This window comes from Furipterus horrens, unplaced genomic scaffold (genome assembly GCF_987537825.1).
Source record: "Furipterus horrens unplaced genomic scaffold, mFurHor1.1.pri manual_scaffold_9, whole genome shotgun sequence".
NCBI lineage: Eukaryota > Metazoa > Chordata > Mammalia > Chiroptera > Furipteridae > Furipterus > Furipterus horrens.
The window spans coordinates 27,848,126-27,861,408 of record NW_028327179.1 but is presented as its reverse complement, the minus strand read 5'-3'; the positions used below and the strand labels follow the sequence as shown (position 1 = coordinate 27,861,408).

At 37.2% G+C, this 13,283-nt stretch overlaps 1 protein-coding gene and 1 long non-coding RNA gene across 10 annotated transcripts in view; one reads left to right on the top strand and one right to left on the bottom strand.

The window, feature by feature from the left end:
- LOC150001480 (uncharacterized) overlaps positions 1–13,283 on the bottom strand; it is a 139,832-nt gene that overhangs the window by 26,285 nt on the left and 100,264 nt on the right. For all 7 annotated transcript variants that reach the window (XR_016513043.1, XR_016513039.1, XR_016513044.1 and 4 more), the window contains one exon: positions 2,945–3,098. This is a non-coding gene — a long non-coding RNA (uncharacterized LOC150001480). The remainder of the gene's footprint in view (positions 1–2,944; positions 3,099–13,283) is intronic.
- The window catches only part of UMAD1 (UBAP1-MVB12-associated (UMA) domain containing 1), a 210,138-nt gene that overhangs the window by 173,827 nt on the left and 23,028 nt on the right, over positions 1–13,283 (top strand). The window lies entirely within an intron of this gene.

Below are 13,283 nucleotides of genomic sequence, written 5' to 3'. Positions count from 1 at the left end.
ACTTGTTAGCTCCATTCTTGATGCTCTCTATGTTCCTTTAAATGAAAGAAGTCAAAGTAGTCTCTAAATCAAAGGCCAGTTTTGACTAACCTGAAATTTGAGTACTTCGTTTTACATGGGTTTTAGGCTCATTTTTGTTGATTATGTGAACCAGACTCCCCACTGCACCTCCCTGGTGACCTGGGCCAGTGAGCAGGGCTGGGGGCCGGGAACTTCACCTCCCTAACTTTCCTGCATTTCCTCACTGACACCAATGGGATAATCGCCTTTCATACCTCAGAAGAGTGTTGTGAGATTAATTAATGTTTGTGAAGTGTTTTTAGGATCATGATGAAAGGTATTAATTTGTAAGCATGTGGTATTATTATAATTATTAGTAGTAACAGGGATGGTTGTTTAATGCAAATTTTCATCTAAGTGTAGTGTCATATTTTCAAAGGACAATCTTTTTCTTTGTGGCCAGATGTGGATACAATTAACCCTTTACCCTTTATTTTGAAGATACAATTAGCCAATTGTGTATGCAATTAGACGCGTATGCAGTTTTTGCCAGAACAACTAATTACAGACTTGGTAAAAAGTCCTTTTGAAAACGCTGGCCCTTTGAATCTGGACTGTCCCTATCTCTGTAATAAGCATTTTGTGCTTAAGCACATTTGGGGGCCATGGAGTCTCCTGAATATTGAAGAATTGCTTTTGCGGTTACTGGAGGATTTTACTTACTTGAAGCTATAGCTATGTATTTTGCCCAGGCCTAAAAAGCCTTTCACATCGTTCTGGTTTCAAAGGTTTTATTGATTTTTCTTAATCTTGACATTCAGCTGAAAGATTTTCCACAGACTGCATTTTGTGAAACAGGTTTTTCTTTTGTAATTTTTTTTTCTCCCTTGAAAACTCCATTTCCTTTCTGTCTCTGATCCAAACATATCATTTCATATTCCCCTTACTAAACAGCAAGTAAGGAACAGATTAGTGCTGATCCTCTCTTCCCAGATATGGCCTCGTGGCACCATTTTACAGGGGACTTTTAATCACTGTAATGTAAATTCTGTTTACACAGAAGAGTGGAAGGAACACTGAAGAGACCAGGGAGATATGGTTATATCCGTTTGTCTCCACTGATATCCTGTTATTAAGTGACAGGGACATGTTCACGGCTTTTAATGGTAAAGTTTAAAAATGACCTCTTTTAAGATGTCTCTACTCTTTAACACTTCCCGACGCTGATGATCCTTGAACTTGACTTTGTGAAAGGCACCAGTCCTACACCCATGGAAGACTGAGAGATGAGCCAAGTGCACTTGGTACCTTCTAGGACCTTGGAGTAAAGTGTTGGAGATAAGAAAGGTGCTCAGGTCCCCGGACTGCAGTAAGAGCTGTACAAACTGGGTGCGGGCAGGGGTGCTAATCCCACTAATCAGGGCAACAGCAGAAGCTTCTTGTAAGCTGCATTTAAGACAGGACCAGAAGGACAGGTCAACTTTTGATAGACAAGACGGAGTGTTTTTGTGTGAGTAAAGGCCCGAGCTGCTAAAACGGAGTCGGGTTCAGGAGGAGGGACTGGTTTTGCTGCAGCTGTAATGGCCTGGAAAAGGAAGGGCCAGGAGAGGAGACTAAAACCGCAGCGCGGAGCCACGCCTCGGAGGCCTGAAATGTAGGTATGAGAGTGTGGCTGCCAGGATGAAGCCAGCCTATGGTTCTGAGAGTGATGTGACCAGAGCCAGGCTTTGACATTCAGCAGGCGGCAGCATGCCACAGGAAGGGCAGTGGGGACAGACTCCCGGAGAGAGGCTCTCAGGGTGCCAAAAATGAGACCAGCGTCACCTTTGCACTGGTAGCACTGGGAGTTATTACGCGCATGAGGAATCATGCGGCATTAGTATTTCTTGCTATTGGCAACTGTTCACCATAGAGGTGAAGGACTGTAAGGACCTGGGTCAAGATGGCAGGGAAGGAAGAGGGAAGTACCTTTCACTGAAATAGGGATATCCAGGGGAAGGGGTAGATGTAAGAGAATGAACTCTTGGAAATTACTATACCATGGCGTGCTTATACACACTGACAAAGATAGCCAGATAGAAGACTGAGTCTAGCTATCCAAGGTACTGTTTCCAATAAGAATAGTGGAAAAGAATTACATTTTCTCTCAACAACAAAATCAACTTATATTGCTGGGGCATCTTATCAACAGGGCAAATGAGAGAATATAAACAGAAAACTTAAAGGAATTAAATACATGTCTTGGAGTTTATTAACCTTTATGGTATGAAAAACTAATTGGAAAGCTATACCTATATTCTTAATGTCCAAAACACAGCTCTGTGTATATGCTTAAAAATATCTTTGGTGGTTACTTTTTCAAGTTTCTATTTGAAACACTTGAACTAAAGAAGCCAGAGCAAAGTAGTAGTCACCTATCTAAACTTAGGAAAGTCTGTTCTCCGTCTCCTTCTGTCAAACACTGGTTTCCAAGGAGATTCTATGGATAATTTATCATGCCATCAGTCTCAAGAATGTGGAGCTCTACCCAAGTATTCCTAATATCCCTAGATAACCTAATACAATTCTGTCATCCATAAATTTCCTATCTTTTTTTCTAGCCTCTTTACATTTTCAAGCTGTACCATGTCACTGAACAATAAATCTCATAATTCAGGGAGATATTACCAATTATTAAATGAACTTCTTAACCTTTATTTATAAAATGAAAAGTCTGAAATCCATATGGTTAGTTACTCTATGCACATAATTTCAGTTGCCTTTTTCCTCAAGTAATGAGACATTGTGGGAAGACTATATTTGGAATAATATCTAGTTATCTTTTCTGTATGACACAAATAATGAAAATTTACCCAGTTGTTCAGGCTGAATCTTTGGACTTATGCTGGCTCCTCTTATCTCTCATACCTACATCTAATCCACCAGCAAATTCTGTTGGCTATACCTTCAGATACTTCCAGAATCCATTATTTCTTGCCCTCTTCATTGCCACCTGGGTCTACGCAACCATTTTCTCCTTCTTTGATTACTGTAGTAGCTTCTTAACTCCTTTCTTCTATCGTTGCTGCTCATCAATGTTGATGTACCAGGGTCCAAACCTGTAGAGAATTTTTATAAAAAAGTACTTAAGCCAAATAGAGAATACACCTGGAAGCAAGATATATAATGTGCCTGGGGCATGGCTACCCACCTTGACCTGCCCACTTAGGAATTTATGATTAGATTACGCTGTAAGGTTACTTTCCATAGAACCTCCTTCTTGTCCACAGCAGTCTATTATTTCCCTTTTTTGTTCTTTTATTTTTCTGCTTTTTTCTCTTTTTTTTCCTACTGTCAATTATGCAAAGGTCCCAGTGATTTCTTTTCAAACATAAGGCAGAATCACTTTCAAGTTCAAGTCAAGCCTCAAGGTCTCCCAGAAGCCCCTTGTGTTACTCCCCTCTCTGTTCATGGCTCCACCCTCACTGCCTCCTGGGTGTTCACATGCTTGCCTCTGAGCCTTTGCATTGGCTGTCCTGGCCTGGAGCACACTTCCCCCATCTTCTACAAGTGTTTATTCAGTTATCTTCTCAGGAATGCCTCTCCTCACTAACTTTATTTAAAATTGTAACTCCCCACCCCAGCGAGTCTCCATCCCTCCTTTCTGCTTAATTGTTTTTTAATCCTCACTCAAGGATATGTGTATTGATTTTAGAGAGAGAGGATGGGAAAGAGAGGGAGAGGAGGTGAGGGAAATGTGAGAGAGAGAGAAACATCTATCAATTGCCTCTCCTACATGCCCTGACTGGGATCGAACCCACTACCTAGGTCATGTGCCCTGACCCGGGATCAAACTCGCAAACTTTGGTGTTCAGGACAATGCTCCAACCAACTGAGCCACCCAGCCAGGGCTCTGCTTTATTTTTCTTCATAGTACCCACCACCATCTACTGCTATACAATATAGTTCACCTAATTTTATTATATGTCCTTCCCAGTGCTCATAACAATGCCTGGCAACAGTGGGAGTGCTCAGGAAATATTTCTTGAATGAATGAACACAGCCATACTTTTAGGTATTGATTATTAAATGCAGTTACATATCAGAACAACACATATATGCTCAACAAATGTTACCTTCATTCCTTCCCTTTCATTTCTCAAGGCATTATGAAATCACATGGCACTATGAAATCAAATTTAACATAGTTTTGTACAGAAAAGTTACCATTATTTAACATGTGGCTGTAGAACTGGAATATGCTGGTGCCTTCAATAAGCATTCTTCCATTTTCTAGCCACTCATTCAGGCTTAGGGATCTTCCTGCAATTTGTCTGTTGGAGATTGTATTACTTAGAAGGTATTCAATACATCTGACATTTACAAAAATGTTAGACCAGTCTTAGTAATGGTTTCCAGACACTTAAACTTAAAATATTTTCCATATATATAAATTTATATGTATTCCAAATTTTTATTTCAGTTCCATGAATTATTTTTCTAATAGCTTTTATGGAAGAAAGTTGTCAAAGGTCTTTTTCAAATGGAATCTAGTAAGTACTTTTTAGTAATGATTGTTTTCTGACTAAACAATATATGTCTACTTAGAAAATACTTTGTTGGGTACCAAGTTATTTTATACATATAAAACACACACATATACATTCAAGAGGGTAAATTATTCAAATTATCAAAAATTATTCAAAGTATATTAGTCACTCATTTTCACTGTAATTCTGTAATTTCTGTCTGTATTTCTGTGGGTTTTTTTTTGTATCATATATGTTGATTCTGGTATTTGACATAACAAGTTTTGTGACTTAAATTTCATTATGGGTTTTGTCTTTTACTAACAACAAAAATACTCTATACTTTAAAAGTATCTTGCAGTTATTTTTAAATGACATTTTTTGTAACCTCTGCTTTCTTTTTGTTTACATTTTTATATTTAATCTGTCTTTGAGATTTGTAGTATTCATTTCACTGATGGGTACAACACATTTATTGAGTTCCTACAACACTGGCGTGAAAAAGACAGCCCCAGTCCTTTCCTATGGAGTTTCTATTCTAGAACAGAGAACTGGGCAACAAACAAATAAACTAATTCTACTAATGATAACTGTTAGGAAGAAAATAAATTAGAATTGTGTGCTAGCATGGCAGGCAGCATGATAAGATAAAATTCTTTTCTTTTAGTGAAGGAGATTATTTGTCCTTCAATAAAGGGATTTAAAAGACATTTATTGAAATGGTTGATCTGTGTGATCTTCTATCAGTTATTTTATGTTTTCTGGGGATTTGCTAATTTTTAGTAATTTGTATTCTTTCATTCCTATGGATAATTTCTTGTTGGTTTTTTTTTTAATCCAATCATATGGAAGATGTTTTTATTTATATAAGTTGTTATTTTTAACATTCTCTAATCTAACTTTTGCTTAATTGTCAAATCCAAGAATTATATCTTTTGTTTTTTTCTTTGTAACATGTAATCAATCCTTCACACTCCTTCTTACTTAGTTTTCACTAATACAATTTTAAGGGTTAGATTTAGGTAATTGCATTAAATAACTATTCTTAATCTGGTTTCATATTCATAACAATTACACTGACTTACCTCTATAATTAACTGCCTTTAATGCTTACCATCAGTCTTGATACAATAATTTTATCTTCCTGAATTTCTTAATTTCATGTTAAATAATCTTTTGTGTAAATAATTTTTAAATGGCTTGGATATAAGTTCTTGCATATTTAAAACTGTTTTTCTATTGTCTTTACACATGAAATTATATATGTATATACACATACACACACACATATGAATATAACTCAGCCATAAAGAAGGAGGAAATCCTGCCATTTTGACAACATGGATGAAACTTGAGTAAGTGAAATAAGTCAGACAAAGACAAATACTGTATGACCTGACTCATATGTAGAATCTAAAAAAACCCTCCCAAAACAAACTCATGGAAACAAAGACTAGGTTGGCGGTTGCTAGGGGGTGGGGAAAATGGGGAGATGCCAGCCAAAGGTCCAAACTTCCAGCTAGAAGATGAATAAGTTCTGGGGATCTAACAATACTATATTGTGTACTTGAAGGTTGCTAGGAGAGTGGATTTAAAATTTTCTCAACACACACACGTAGCCATGTTAGGTGACTAAGGTTTAAACAGCCTTACTGTAATCATTAAACAATACATATGTATACCAAATCATCATGTTGTATACCTTAAACTTACACAAGGTTATATGTCAATTATATCAATAAAACTGGGAAGAAAAGAATAGCAGTTACTTCCTAGTAAGTAAGGGAAAGGAATGGAGGGTTAAAGAGTAAACTTCATAGTTACTAGTAATGTTCTGTTCCTTAAACTGAGTGGCCAAATACAGGTGCTTGTATTTTATTCTTTATGCCTTCTCTATATTTTAATATTATCTCCTCATTGTTTAAGCAATGAAATGAAATACATTACACAGTGGGGATGGGGTAAGGAGACATTAAAGATGGCCAGTTTTTTGAGGCATTTTACTATGCAGACAAACAGAGCAATACAGCAATAGGAGAAGGCAGGTATTGATAAAAAGATTTAAAAACATAATAGATGTTATACCATGTTGGATGCTAATAGTGACTTAGTAGAAAAGTGAAAAATCATAATGAGAAAGAAGGGGTAGTTTCAAGAACAAAGTTCTTGAGAAAGTGATACAGTGTACAAATGAATGGCTTGGCCTTTGGGATGGTCCATCCAATTTCATGGGGGTGGGGGAAAGTATATGGTACAGTTGGGAGTAGGTTGGTAGATTTGTTGGTGGGAAGTTGAAGATGATCTTTAGAAATTTTTGTGTGCATCTTTTACACTCTTAAGCCCTCTCACCCAAAGAAAGAGCTATCAATCAGGGTAAATAGTACTATTTAAAGCTAATGTATTCTTGTAAGTACTTTAGTGAATCCTCAAGTTGTAGTATCACTAAAGAATTCAAGGAATTCCACTTTGTATAAACTAACAGCATAACATAAGTCATCTTATTTTTGTGTTACTGCATACAGAACCATGTTTTCATATACACTCACTGGATCACTGGAAAAGCTGTCATGCAGACATCTTGAAAAAGATAATGTAAAAGAAAGAATTGGGAAATAGTCCCATCTGGAGCAATCCAAATTAGTTCTATTCTATTTTGAAGAATGAGATACATCTCTCTTTATATCCAACCAGATTTTAGTTTGCTATAAAGGTACATAACGCCTTATGTTTTGTTCCCAATCCTCTCTGTCCTCCATGATAGTTCTTGTCAGCTTGTATTATATTAATAACTGAATAAAAGAGCTAATTTAAAAACCTGTCATTCAATACTGGAAGGCCTACACTTTCCTCCATGGCCCTGTATAAAACAAAAATAATGATGACAGGGCTTGATAATGATGCTTGACCATAAAGAATGTAATTTCTGTATAGTGTCTCTATTGGGTATGTTAGGTAAGCAAAACCAGTAAACTGAAGTTTAAGTATTATAAACCAGTGGCCTTCTAAACACCTTCAAGTGTGTTTCTGTCCTCACTGCACATAGAAATCCCCGACTATTCATTTACTAAGGGCATTATGCTCAGTGACTTAGCTGTATGAGCTCCAGTTCTGCCTCTGTAAAATGAGTCTCTCTCTCTCCCCCTTCCCTGCCTCCGGCACCCCCTTTTCACAGGGGTGTCATTAAAAGCAAATGAGGTTATGGGTGTGGAAATACTTTGTAAATTAGATATTGCTACATATAATGGTTTTGTAGTCATTGTTCAGTTTTTGTTCTGATTGGTACATTTCCAATCTAAAAGATGGATCTTATTTTGACAAGCATAACCAAGACCTAGACAGGTGTAAAACCTGAGCTGGCATTACCAATATAAACATAAGAACTTAGGACATTATAACTTTTTATTGTGATCTGTTAAAAATTTGGAATGGTTTATTAAGGACTAAAAATATATAGTATTATATTATCTGATAACCTGTGGGCATTTCCCTGATCGTATTGAGTAAAATAAAGCAAGGCAGATATTTCACAGAGAAGAAGGTTCATTATCTGGAGAAAGCTATTATTATGCTAGGGAAAAAGTAGAGTACATCTCTTACTCAATACATATTCTTCAGAAATCTTGGTCGCTGGAGGTCCATTGTTGTTTCTTTTTGACCTTTCCTGAGAAAATACCTTTCCCCCCATTTAACAAATATTTCCTCAGTACCTATTTTATGCCAGGCATGCTTCTCAGGGATGGAGATAGAATACAATTATGAACAGGATAGATGTGGTCCATGCCCTCCCAGAGCTCTCAGTCTTGGGGGATGAAGGTAGCTACAAAAACCCTGCATAGTCTGTCCCATGACAGTGCAGGGGGCTGTCAGGGACCATTGTCTGCCAAGTGGAGAAACTTGCCATTCTTAAAATATGATTCCATCCCATATACCAAGCCCTCCAGACAGCAGTCTGGGTGCACAAATTTAAAAGTCTCTACAGTGAATCTACTTTGCAGACACTAAATAAAGCCTTGCCACTTTAAGAAGAAAAAATGTAAGATGCCATTTAAGCCCTCTGCTTTTAAAGTTGAGCACTTGACTGCAAAGTTTTTAAAAGGTCAGTTGCTTGGGCATGCAGGTGTCCCTGTCAGGCCCACACTGGCCTATTCTTGAGATTCAATGCCCAGGTGAACCTTTTTCCTGGCCCAGTCAATTGCTCACAGAATGAAAATGATTGCTAAAGACAGGCAGGTTCTTCTGTGAGGAATGGTAAACCTTATTTTAAAATGAAAGATCCTCAGAACTTCTGATTGTGTCTAGAGCTTACTGTACATCTCTATTTCCTTTAACCAGTCTTGGCATGGACTGGCAATGAGGAATACTATTTCTGTTTTCACACATAGAAAATAAACAAAAGAAGATCGAGTAAACTGCCTATAGTTGTGGGATGTAATATTATCTAACATTTTACTGTCTTGTGTATTTGAATTGAGTCCAAGCCCATTTGTGACTATGGGACTAGTAGGCTGGAGAGCCTTATGAGCCTGTGGAAAAAGATAATAAAAGGGCTGCTGTATTTTCTGCAATGTGGATTCCTTACAACCTTGTGATTCTCAGGTAAAATCCTTTCCATCTAGAAAAGAAGCTCTAGCTTTGGTGCCAGAAGGACCTACATTACAATTCCTCATCCTCAATTTCCTGAATTGACATTATGTGCACAGCTAACATGCCACCAGCTCAGCAATGGCAATTCAGCAATTCCCCCAAGTCCTTCCTGCTCCTTGCCTTTCAGACTAGTAGGGGGTCTCTCCCTCAACACACAAACAATTTTATAAGTTGAAAATTGAGGTTTGCTTACAAGAATATGCTGAGATCCTCATTCTTGGTTTAGGATAAATTGGTCCTTTCCTGCTTGCCAAGAGGAAGGAATGAATCCTTCCATGCAATTCATGCAACACTTAAGTATCCTAAATTCATAACCTCTACCCATCTACCTGACTGAAGTTGCTCTGGTGGCCCCGCTGCTTCCCTCCCTCTTCTGCTTCCTTGGTCTAAGAGACTGGCCTGGCTTTCCCATGTAGCCATTACGTGGCCACCTACAGGTGGGACTGCTGCAGATCCTTCATCTGAATGGCAGAGTGGGAGCTGGTTGACAAGAGGGCACACGTTATGCACCAGTTTTTGCCTTCAGTGAGCTCCATGCCACACTCTCACCATTTCTCCCCTTGAGCTGCATCTTGAGATTTGTATTTCATCTATAACTTACGACCTGGTTGTTTTGAAGTGGCTTGCCTAACTACACTGCTGTCAGTAACTTTGAATGTGTTTTGTTAACACCTCTTTTGAGAGGAGCCCAGGTGCATTATGCAATAGTGACTGCTGGTGTTACTTCCTCCTCGATGTCACTCTGTCACTGAGCTGTCATTAATTGATGTTCAGGTCAAAATGACAGCCTTTTTGTTGGTGTGACTTCACCTCACATGCGATTATCTAGATTTTAAAAAGTCTTTTTTCCATTTTAGTTCAGTCTATAAGTTCCCTTTAAAGTTAGACTCTAAGAATGCAAGGCTGAATCCTAAGTAGGTAAATATTTTCTTATGTATCTATCCTGCACAGATTTCTGTTCCCTACACTGCAAAGTTATGTAAGATTCTAGTGGTCCAACCAATAGGATAAACTTAAACTCATTCACATCCAGTGTTAAGGACACTTTAATTTACTATTTAAATTTTTAAAAAATTATTTATTTTAGAGAGCAGGGGAAAGGGAGGGAGGTAGAGAGAAGCGTCACTTTGTTGTTCCAGTTATTCACTTATTCATGGGTTGTTTCTTGTATGTGCCCTCACTGGGGATTGAAAAGGCAACGTTGGTATATTGGGACGATGCTCTAACCATTTCAGCTACCTGACCAGGGCTAGTCCATATCTTCTAAAAAGATTTTCAGTTTGCACAAAGAGCTTAATTTATCAATTTGTTATCTTTTGATGATTTATATTTTCAATCATTGAAAAACATGGACGATTTCTGTTTTCTACAAAGGAAGGCCATCAAAGATGGATTTTCTGCCTTCTGTAGTTGGAGAACTTCACAGTGCTTGCATTAAACCACACTGTGTGCACAGCTCCTTTTAGTATGCCCAGCTTCTGCTGGTGTGCCTTACTTTTAATAATGAATACTCCTGAAGCATTATATGTAATTATTGGAGAATAGAATTCTAGTGATTCACTGTCCAATATGGTAGCCAGGCTACTGAGCACCTGAAATATGGGCAGTCTGAATTGAAATGTGTGATAAGTATGAAGTATGCAAATAGATTTCAAAGACGTAGTATGCAAAAGGGACCTAAATACTTCCTTAGTAATATTTATATTATTTGTTGAAATGACATTCTATATACATTGGGTTAAATAACATATAATGTTAAAAATTAATTCCAGCTGTTTCCTTTTCCTTTTTTACTGTGGTTAGTGAAAAAATTTAAATTATGTATGTGGCTCTCTTTTATTTCTACTTAACAGGACTGATCCTCTAATCCAACCCCTTCATTTTAGAGATGATATCTCTGAATTCTATTAGGTTTTCTTAAGTGACTTGCTTTAAGTCACATAGCATCATAGTAGTAATGCTTGAGTGATATTCTGTGGCATACTAAGTGTGACCTTGGACCAATTATTTAATGTCTCTTGTACCACACCTTCCTTTTCCGTAAGGAGAACACCCCTATTAACCTGTAGGGTGGTCGTGCAGATTTGAATGTCACATATGTAAAGCATATATGTATGGCATAAGACTCCAAAATATCTCATGAAATCAGTTTTATCTGGGTAAAAGAGAAAATAAAAGAGCAAGTACTGGTTCTTATTTTTAAAATATTTTTAGCTTCTTCTCTCAGAGAGTTCTTGGTCAAACCTGGTTATTAGGACATTTTATTTTTCTGTAGAGATATAAAGGTTTTAAATTATTCTCTGAGAGATATCACAGTCCTTATAGCACTTATAGTTGGAGATATTCTCATTCTAAGTATAATATTTATAAAGTAACACTTATGAAATAAAATGTAAACAGATAAGACTTTGTTAAAGAGCTCATCCAGACAGAATTTTTTTCCAATTGCCCCCAAAACAAAACAAAACAAAACAAAACCTAAGAGTGAATTAAGCCAAGGAAATGAAAGACCTATATACTGAAAACTATAAGACATTGATGAAAGAAACTGAAGAAGATATTCCATGCTCATGGATTGGAAGAATTAAGTGTTAAATGTCCAGAGAGCCAAAGAAATCTATAGATTCAATGCAACCCCTATCAAAATTCCAATGGCATTTTTCACAGAAATAGAACAAACAATCCTAAAATTTGTATGGAACCACAAAAGACCTTGACTAGCCAAAGCAATTTGGACCAAGAACAACAAAGGTGGAGGCATCATGCTCCCTGATTTCAAACTATATTTTACAAAGCTGTAGTAGTCAAAACATATGGTATTGGCTCAAAAATAGGACACATAGATCAATGGAGCAGAATAGAGAGCCCAGAAATAAGCCCACATGTATATGCTTAATAAATTTATGACAGAGGAGCCAAGAACATACAACGGAGAAAGAACAGTCTCTTTAAGAAATGGTGTTGGGAAAATTGGACCGCTATCTTACACCATACACAAAAATTAACTCCAAATGAATTAAAGACTTGATCATAAGGCCTGAAACCATAAAACTCCTAGAAGAAAAACATAGGCCTTGGCAGTGTTTTGGATTTGACACCAAAAGCAAAAATAAAGGACTATATTAAACTAAAAAGCTTCTGCACAGCAAAGGAAACCATCAACAAAACGAAAAAACGACCTATGGAGTAGTAACAATATTTGCAAACCATGTATCTGATAGGGATTAATATCTAAAATATATAGACAACTCACAACACAATAGTAAAATAACAAACAATTTGATTTAAAAATGGGCAGAAGATCTGAACTGAAATTTTCCAACGAAGACATACAGATGGGCAACAGGTATATGAAAAAGTGCTCAGCATCACTAATCACCAGTGAAACTCAAATCAAAACTACAATCAGGTGTCACCTCACACCTGTTAAAATGGCTATTATCAAAAAGACAAGCGATAACAAGTGTTGGTAAGGTTGTGGAAAAAACAGTGCACTGTTGGTAGGAATGTAAATTGCTACAGTCACTATGGAAAACAGTATGGAGGTTCCTCAAAAAATTAAAAATAGAACTGCCCTATGGTCCAACAATTCTGCTTCTGGGTATTTATCCAAAGGAAACAAAAACACTAACTCCAAAAGATATCTGCACCTCCGTGTTCACTGCAGCATTAGTTACAATAGCCAAGACATGGATGCAGCCTAAGTGTCCATCAGTGGATGAATGGGCAAATAAAGTGTGTGTGGGGTATGTATTTCAGTGATAAAAAAAGAATGACAAAAAAAAAAAAAAAAGAATGACGTCTTGCCATGTGCAGCAACATGGATGCAACTTGAGGACATTATGCCAAGTGAAATAAGGCAGACAAAGAAAGACAAACACTGTACAATCTCACTTATACATGGACTCTAAAACAAAAACAAAACAACCCCAAAACCAAACTCTTAGATACAGAGAACAGATTGGAGGTTGCCAGAGGTGGGGGTGGGGAAGTGGGAAAAATGGGGGAAGGTGGTCAAAAGATACAAGATTCCCAAGATAAAATACACAAGTCCTGGGAATGTAATGTACAGATTGGTGACTGTGGTGACTAGTTACGAATGCTGTTTTGTATATTAGAGTGCATCTTTAA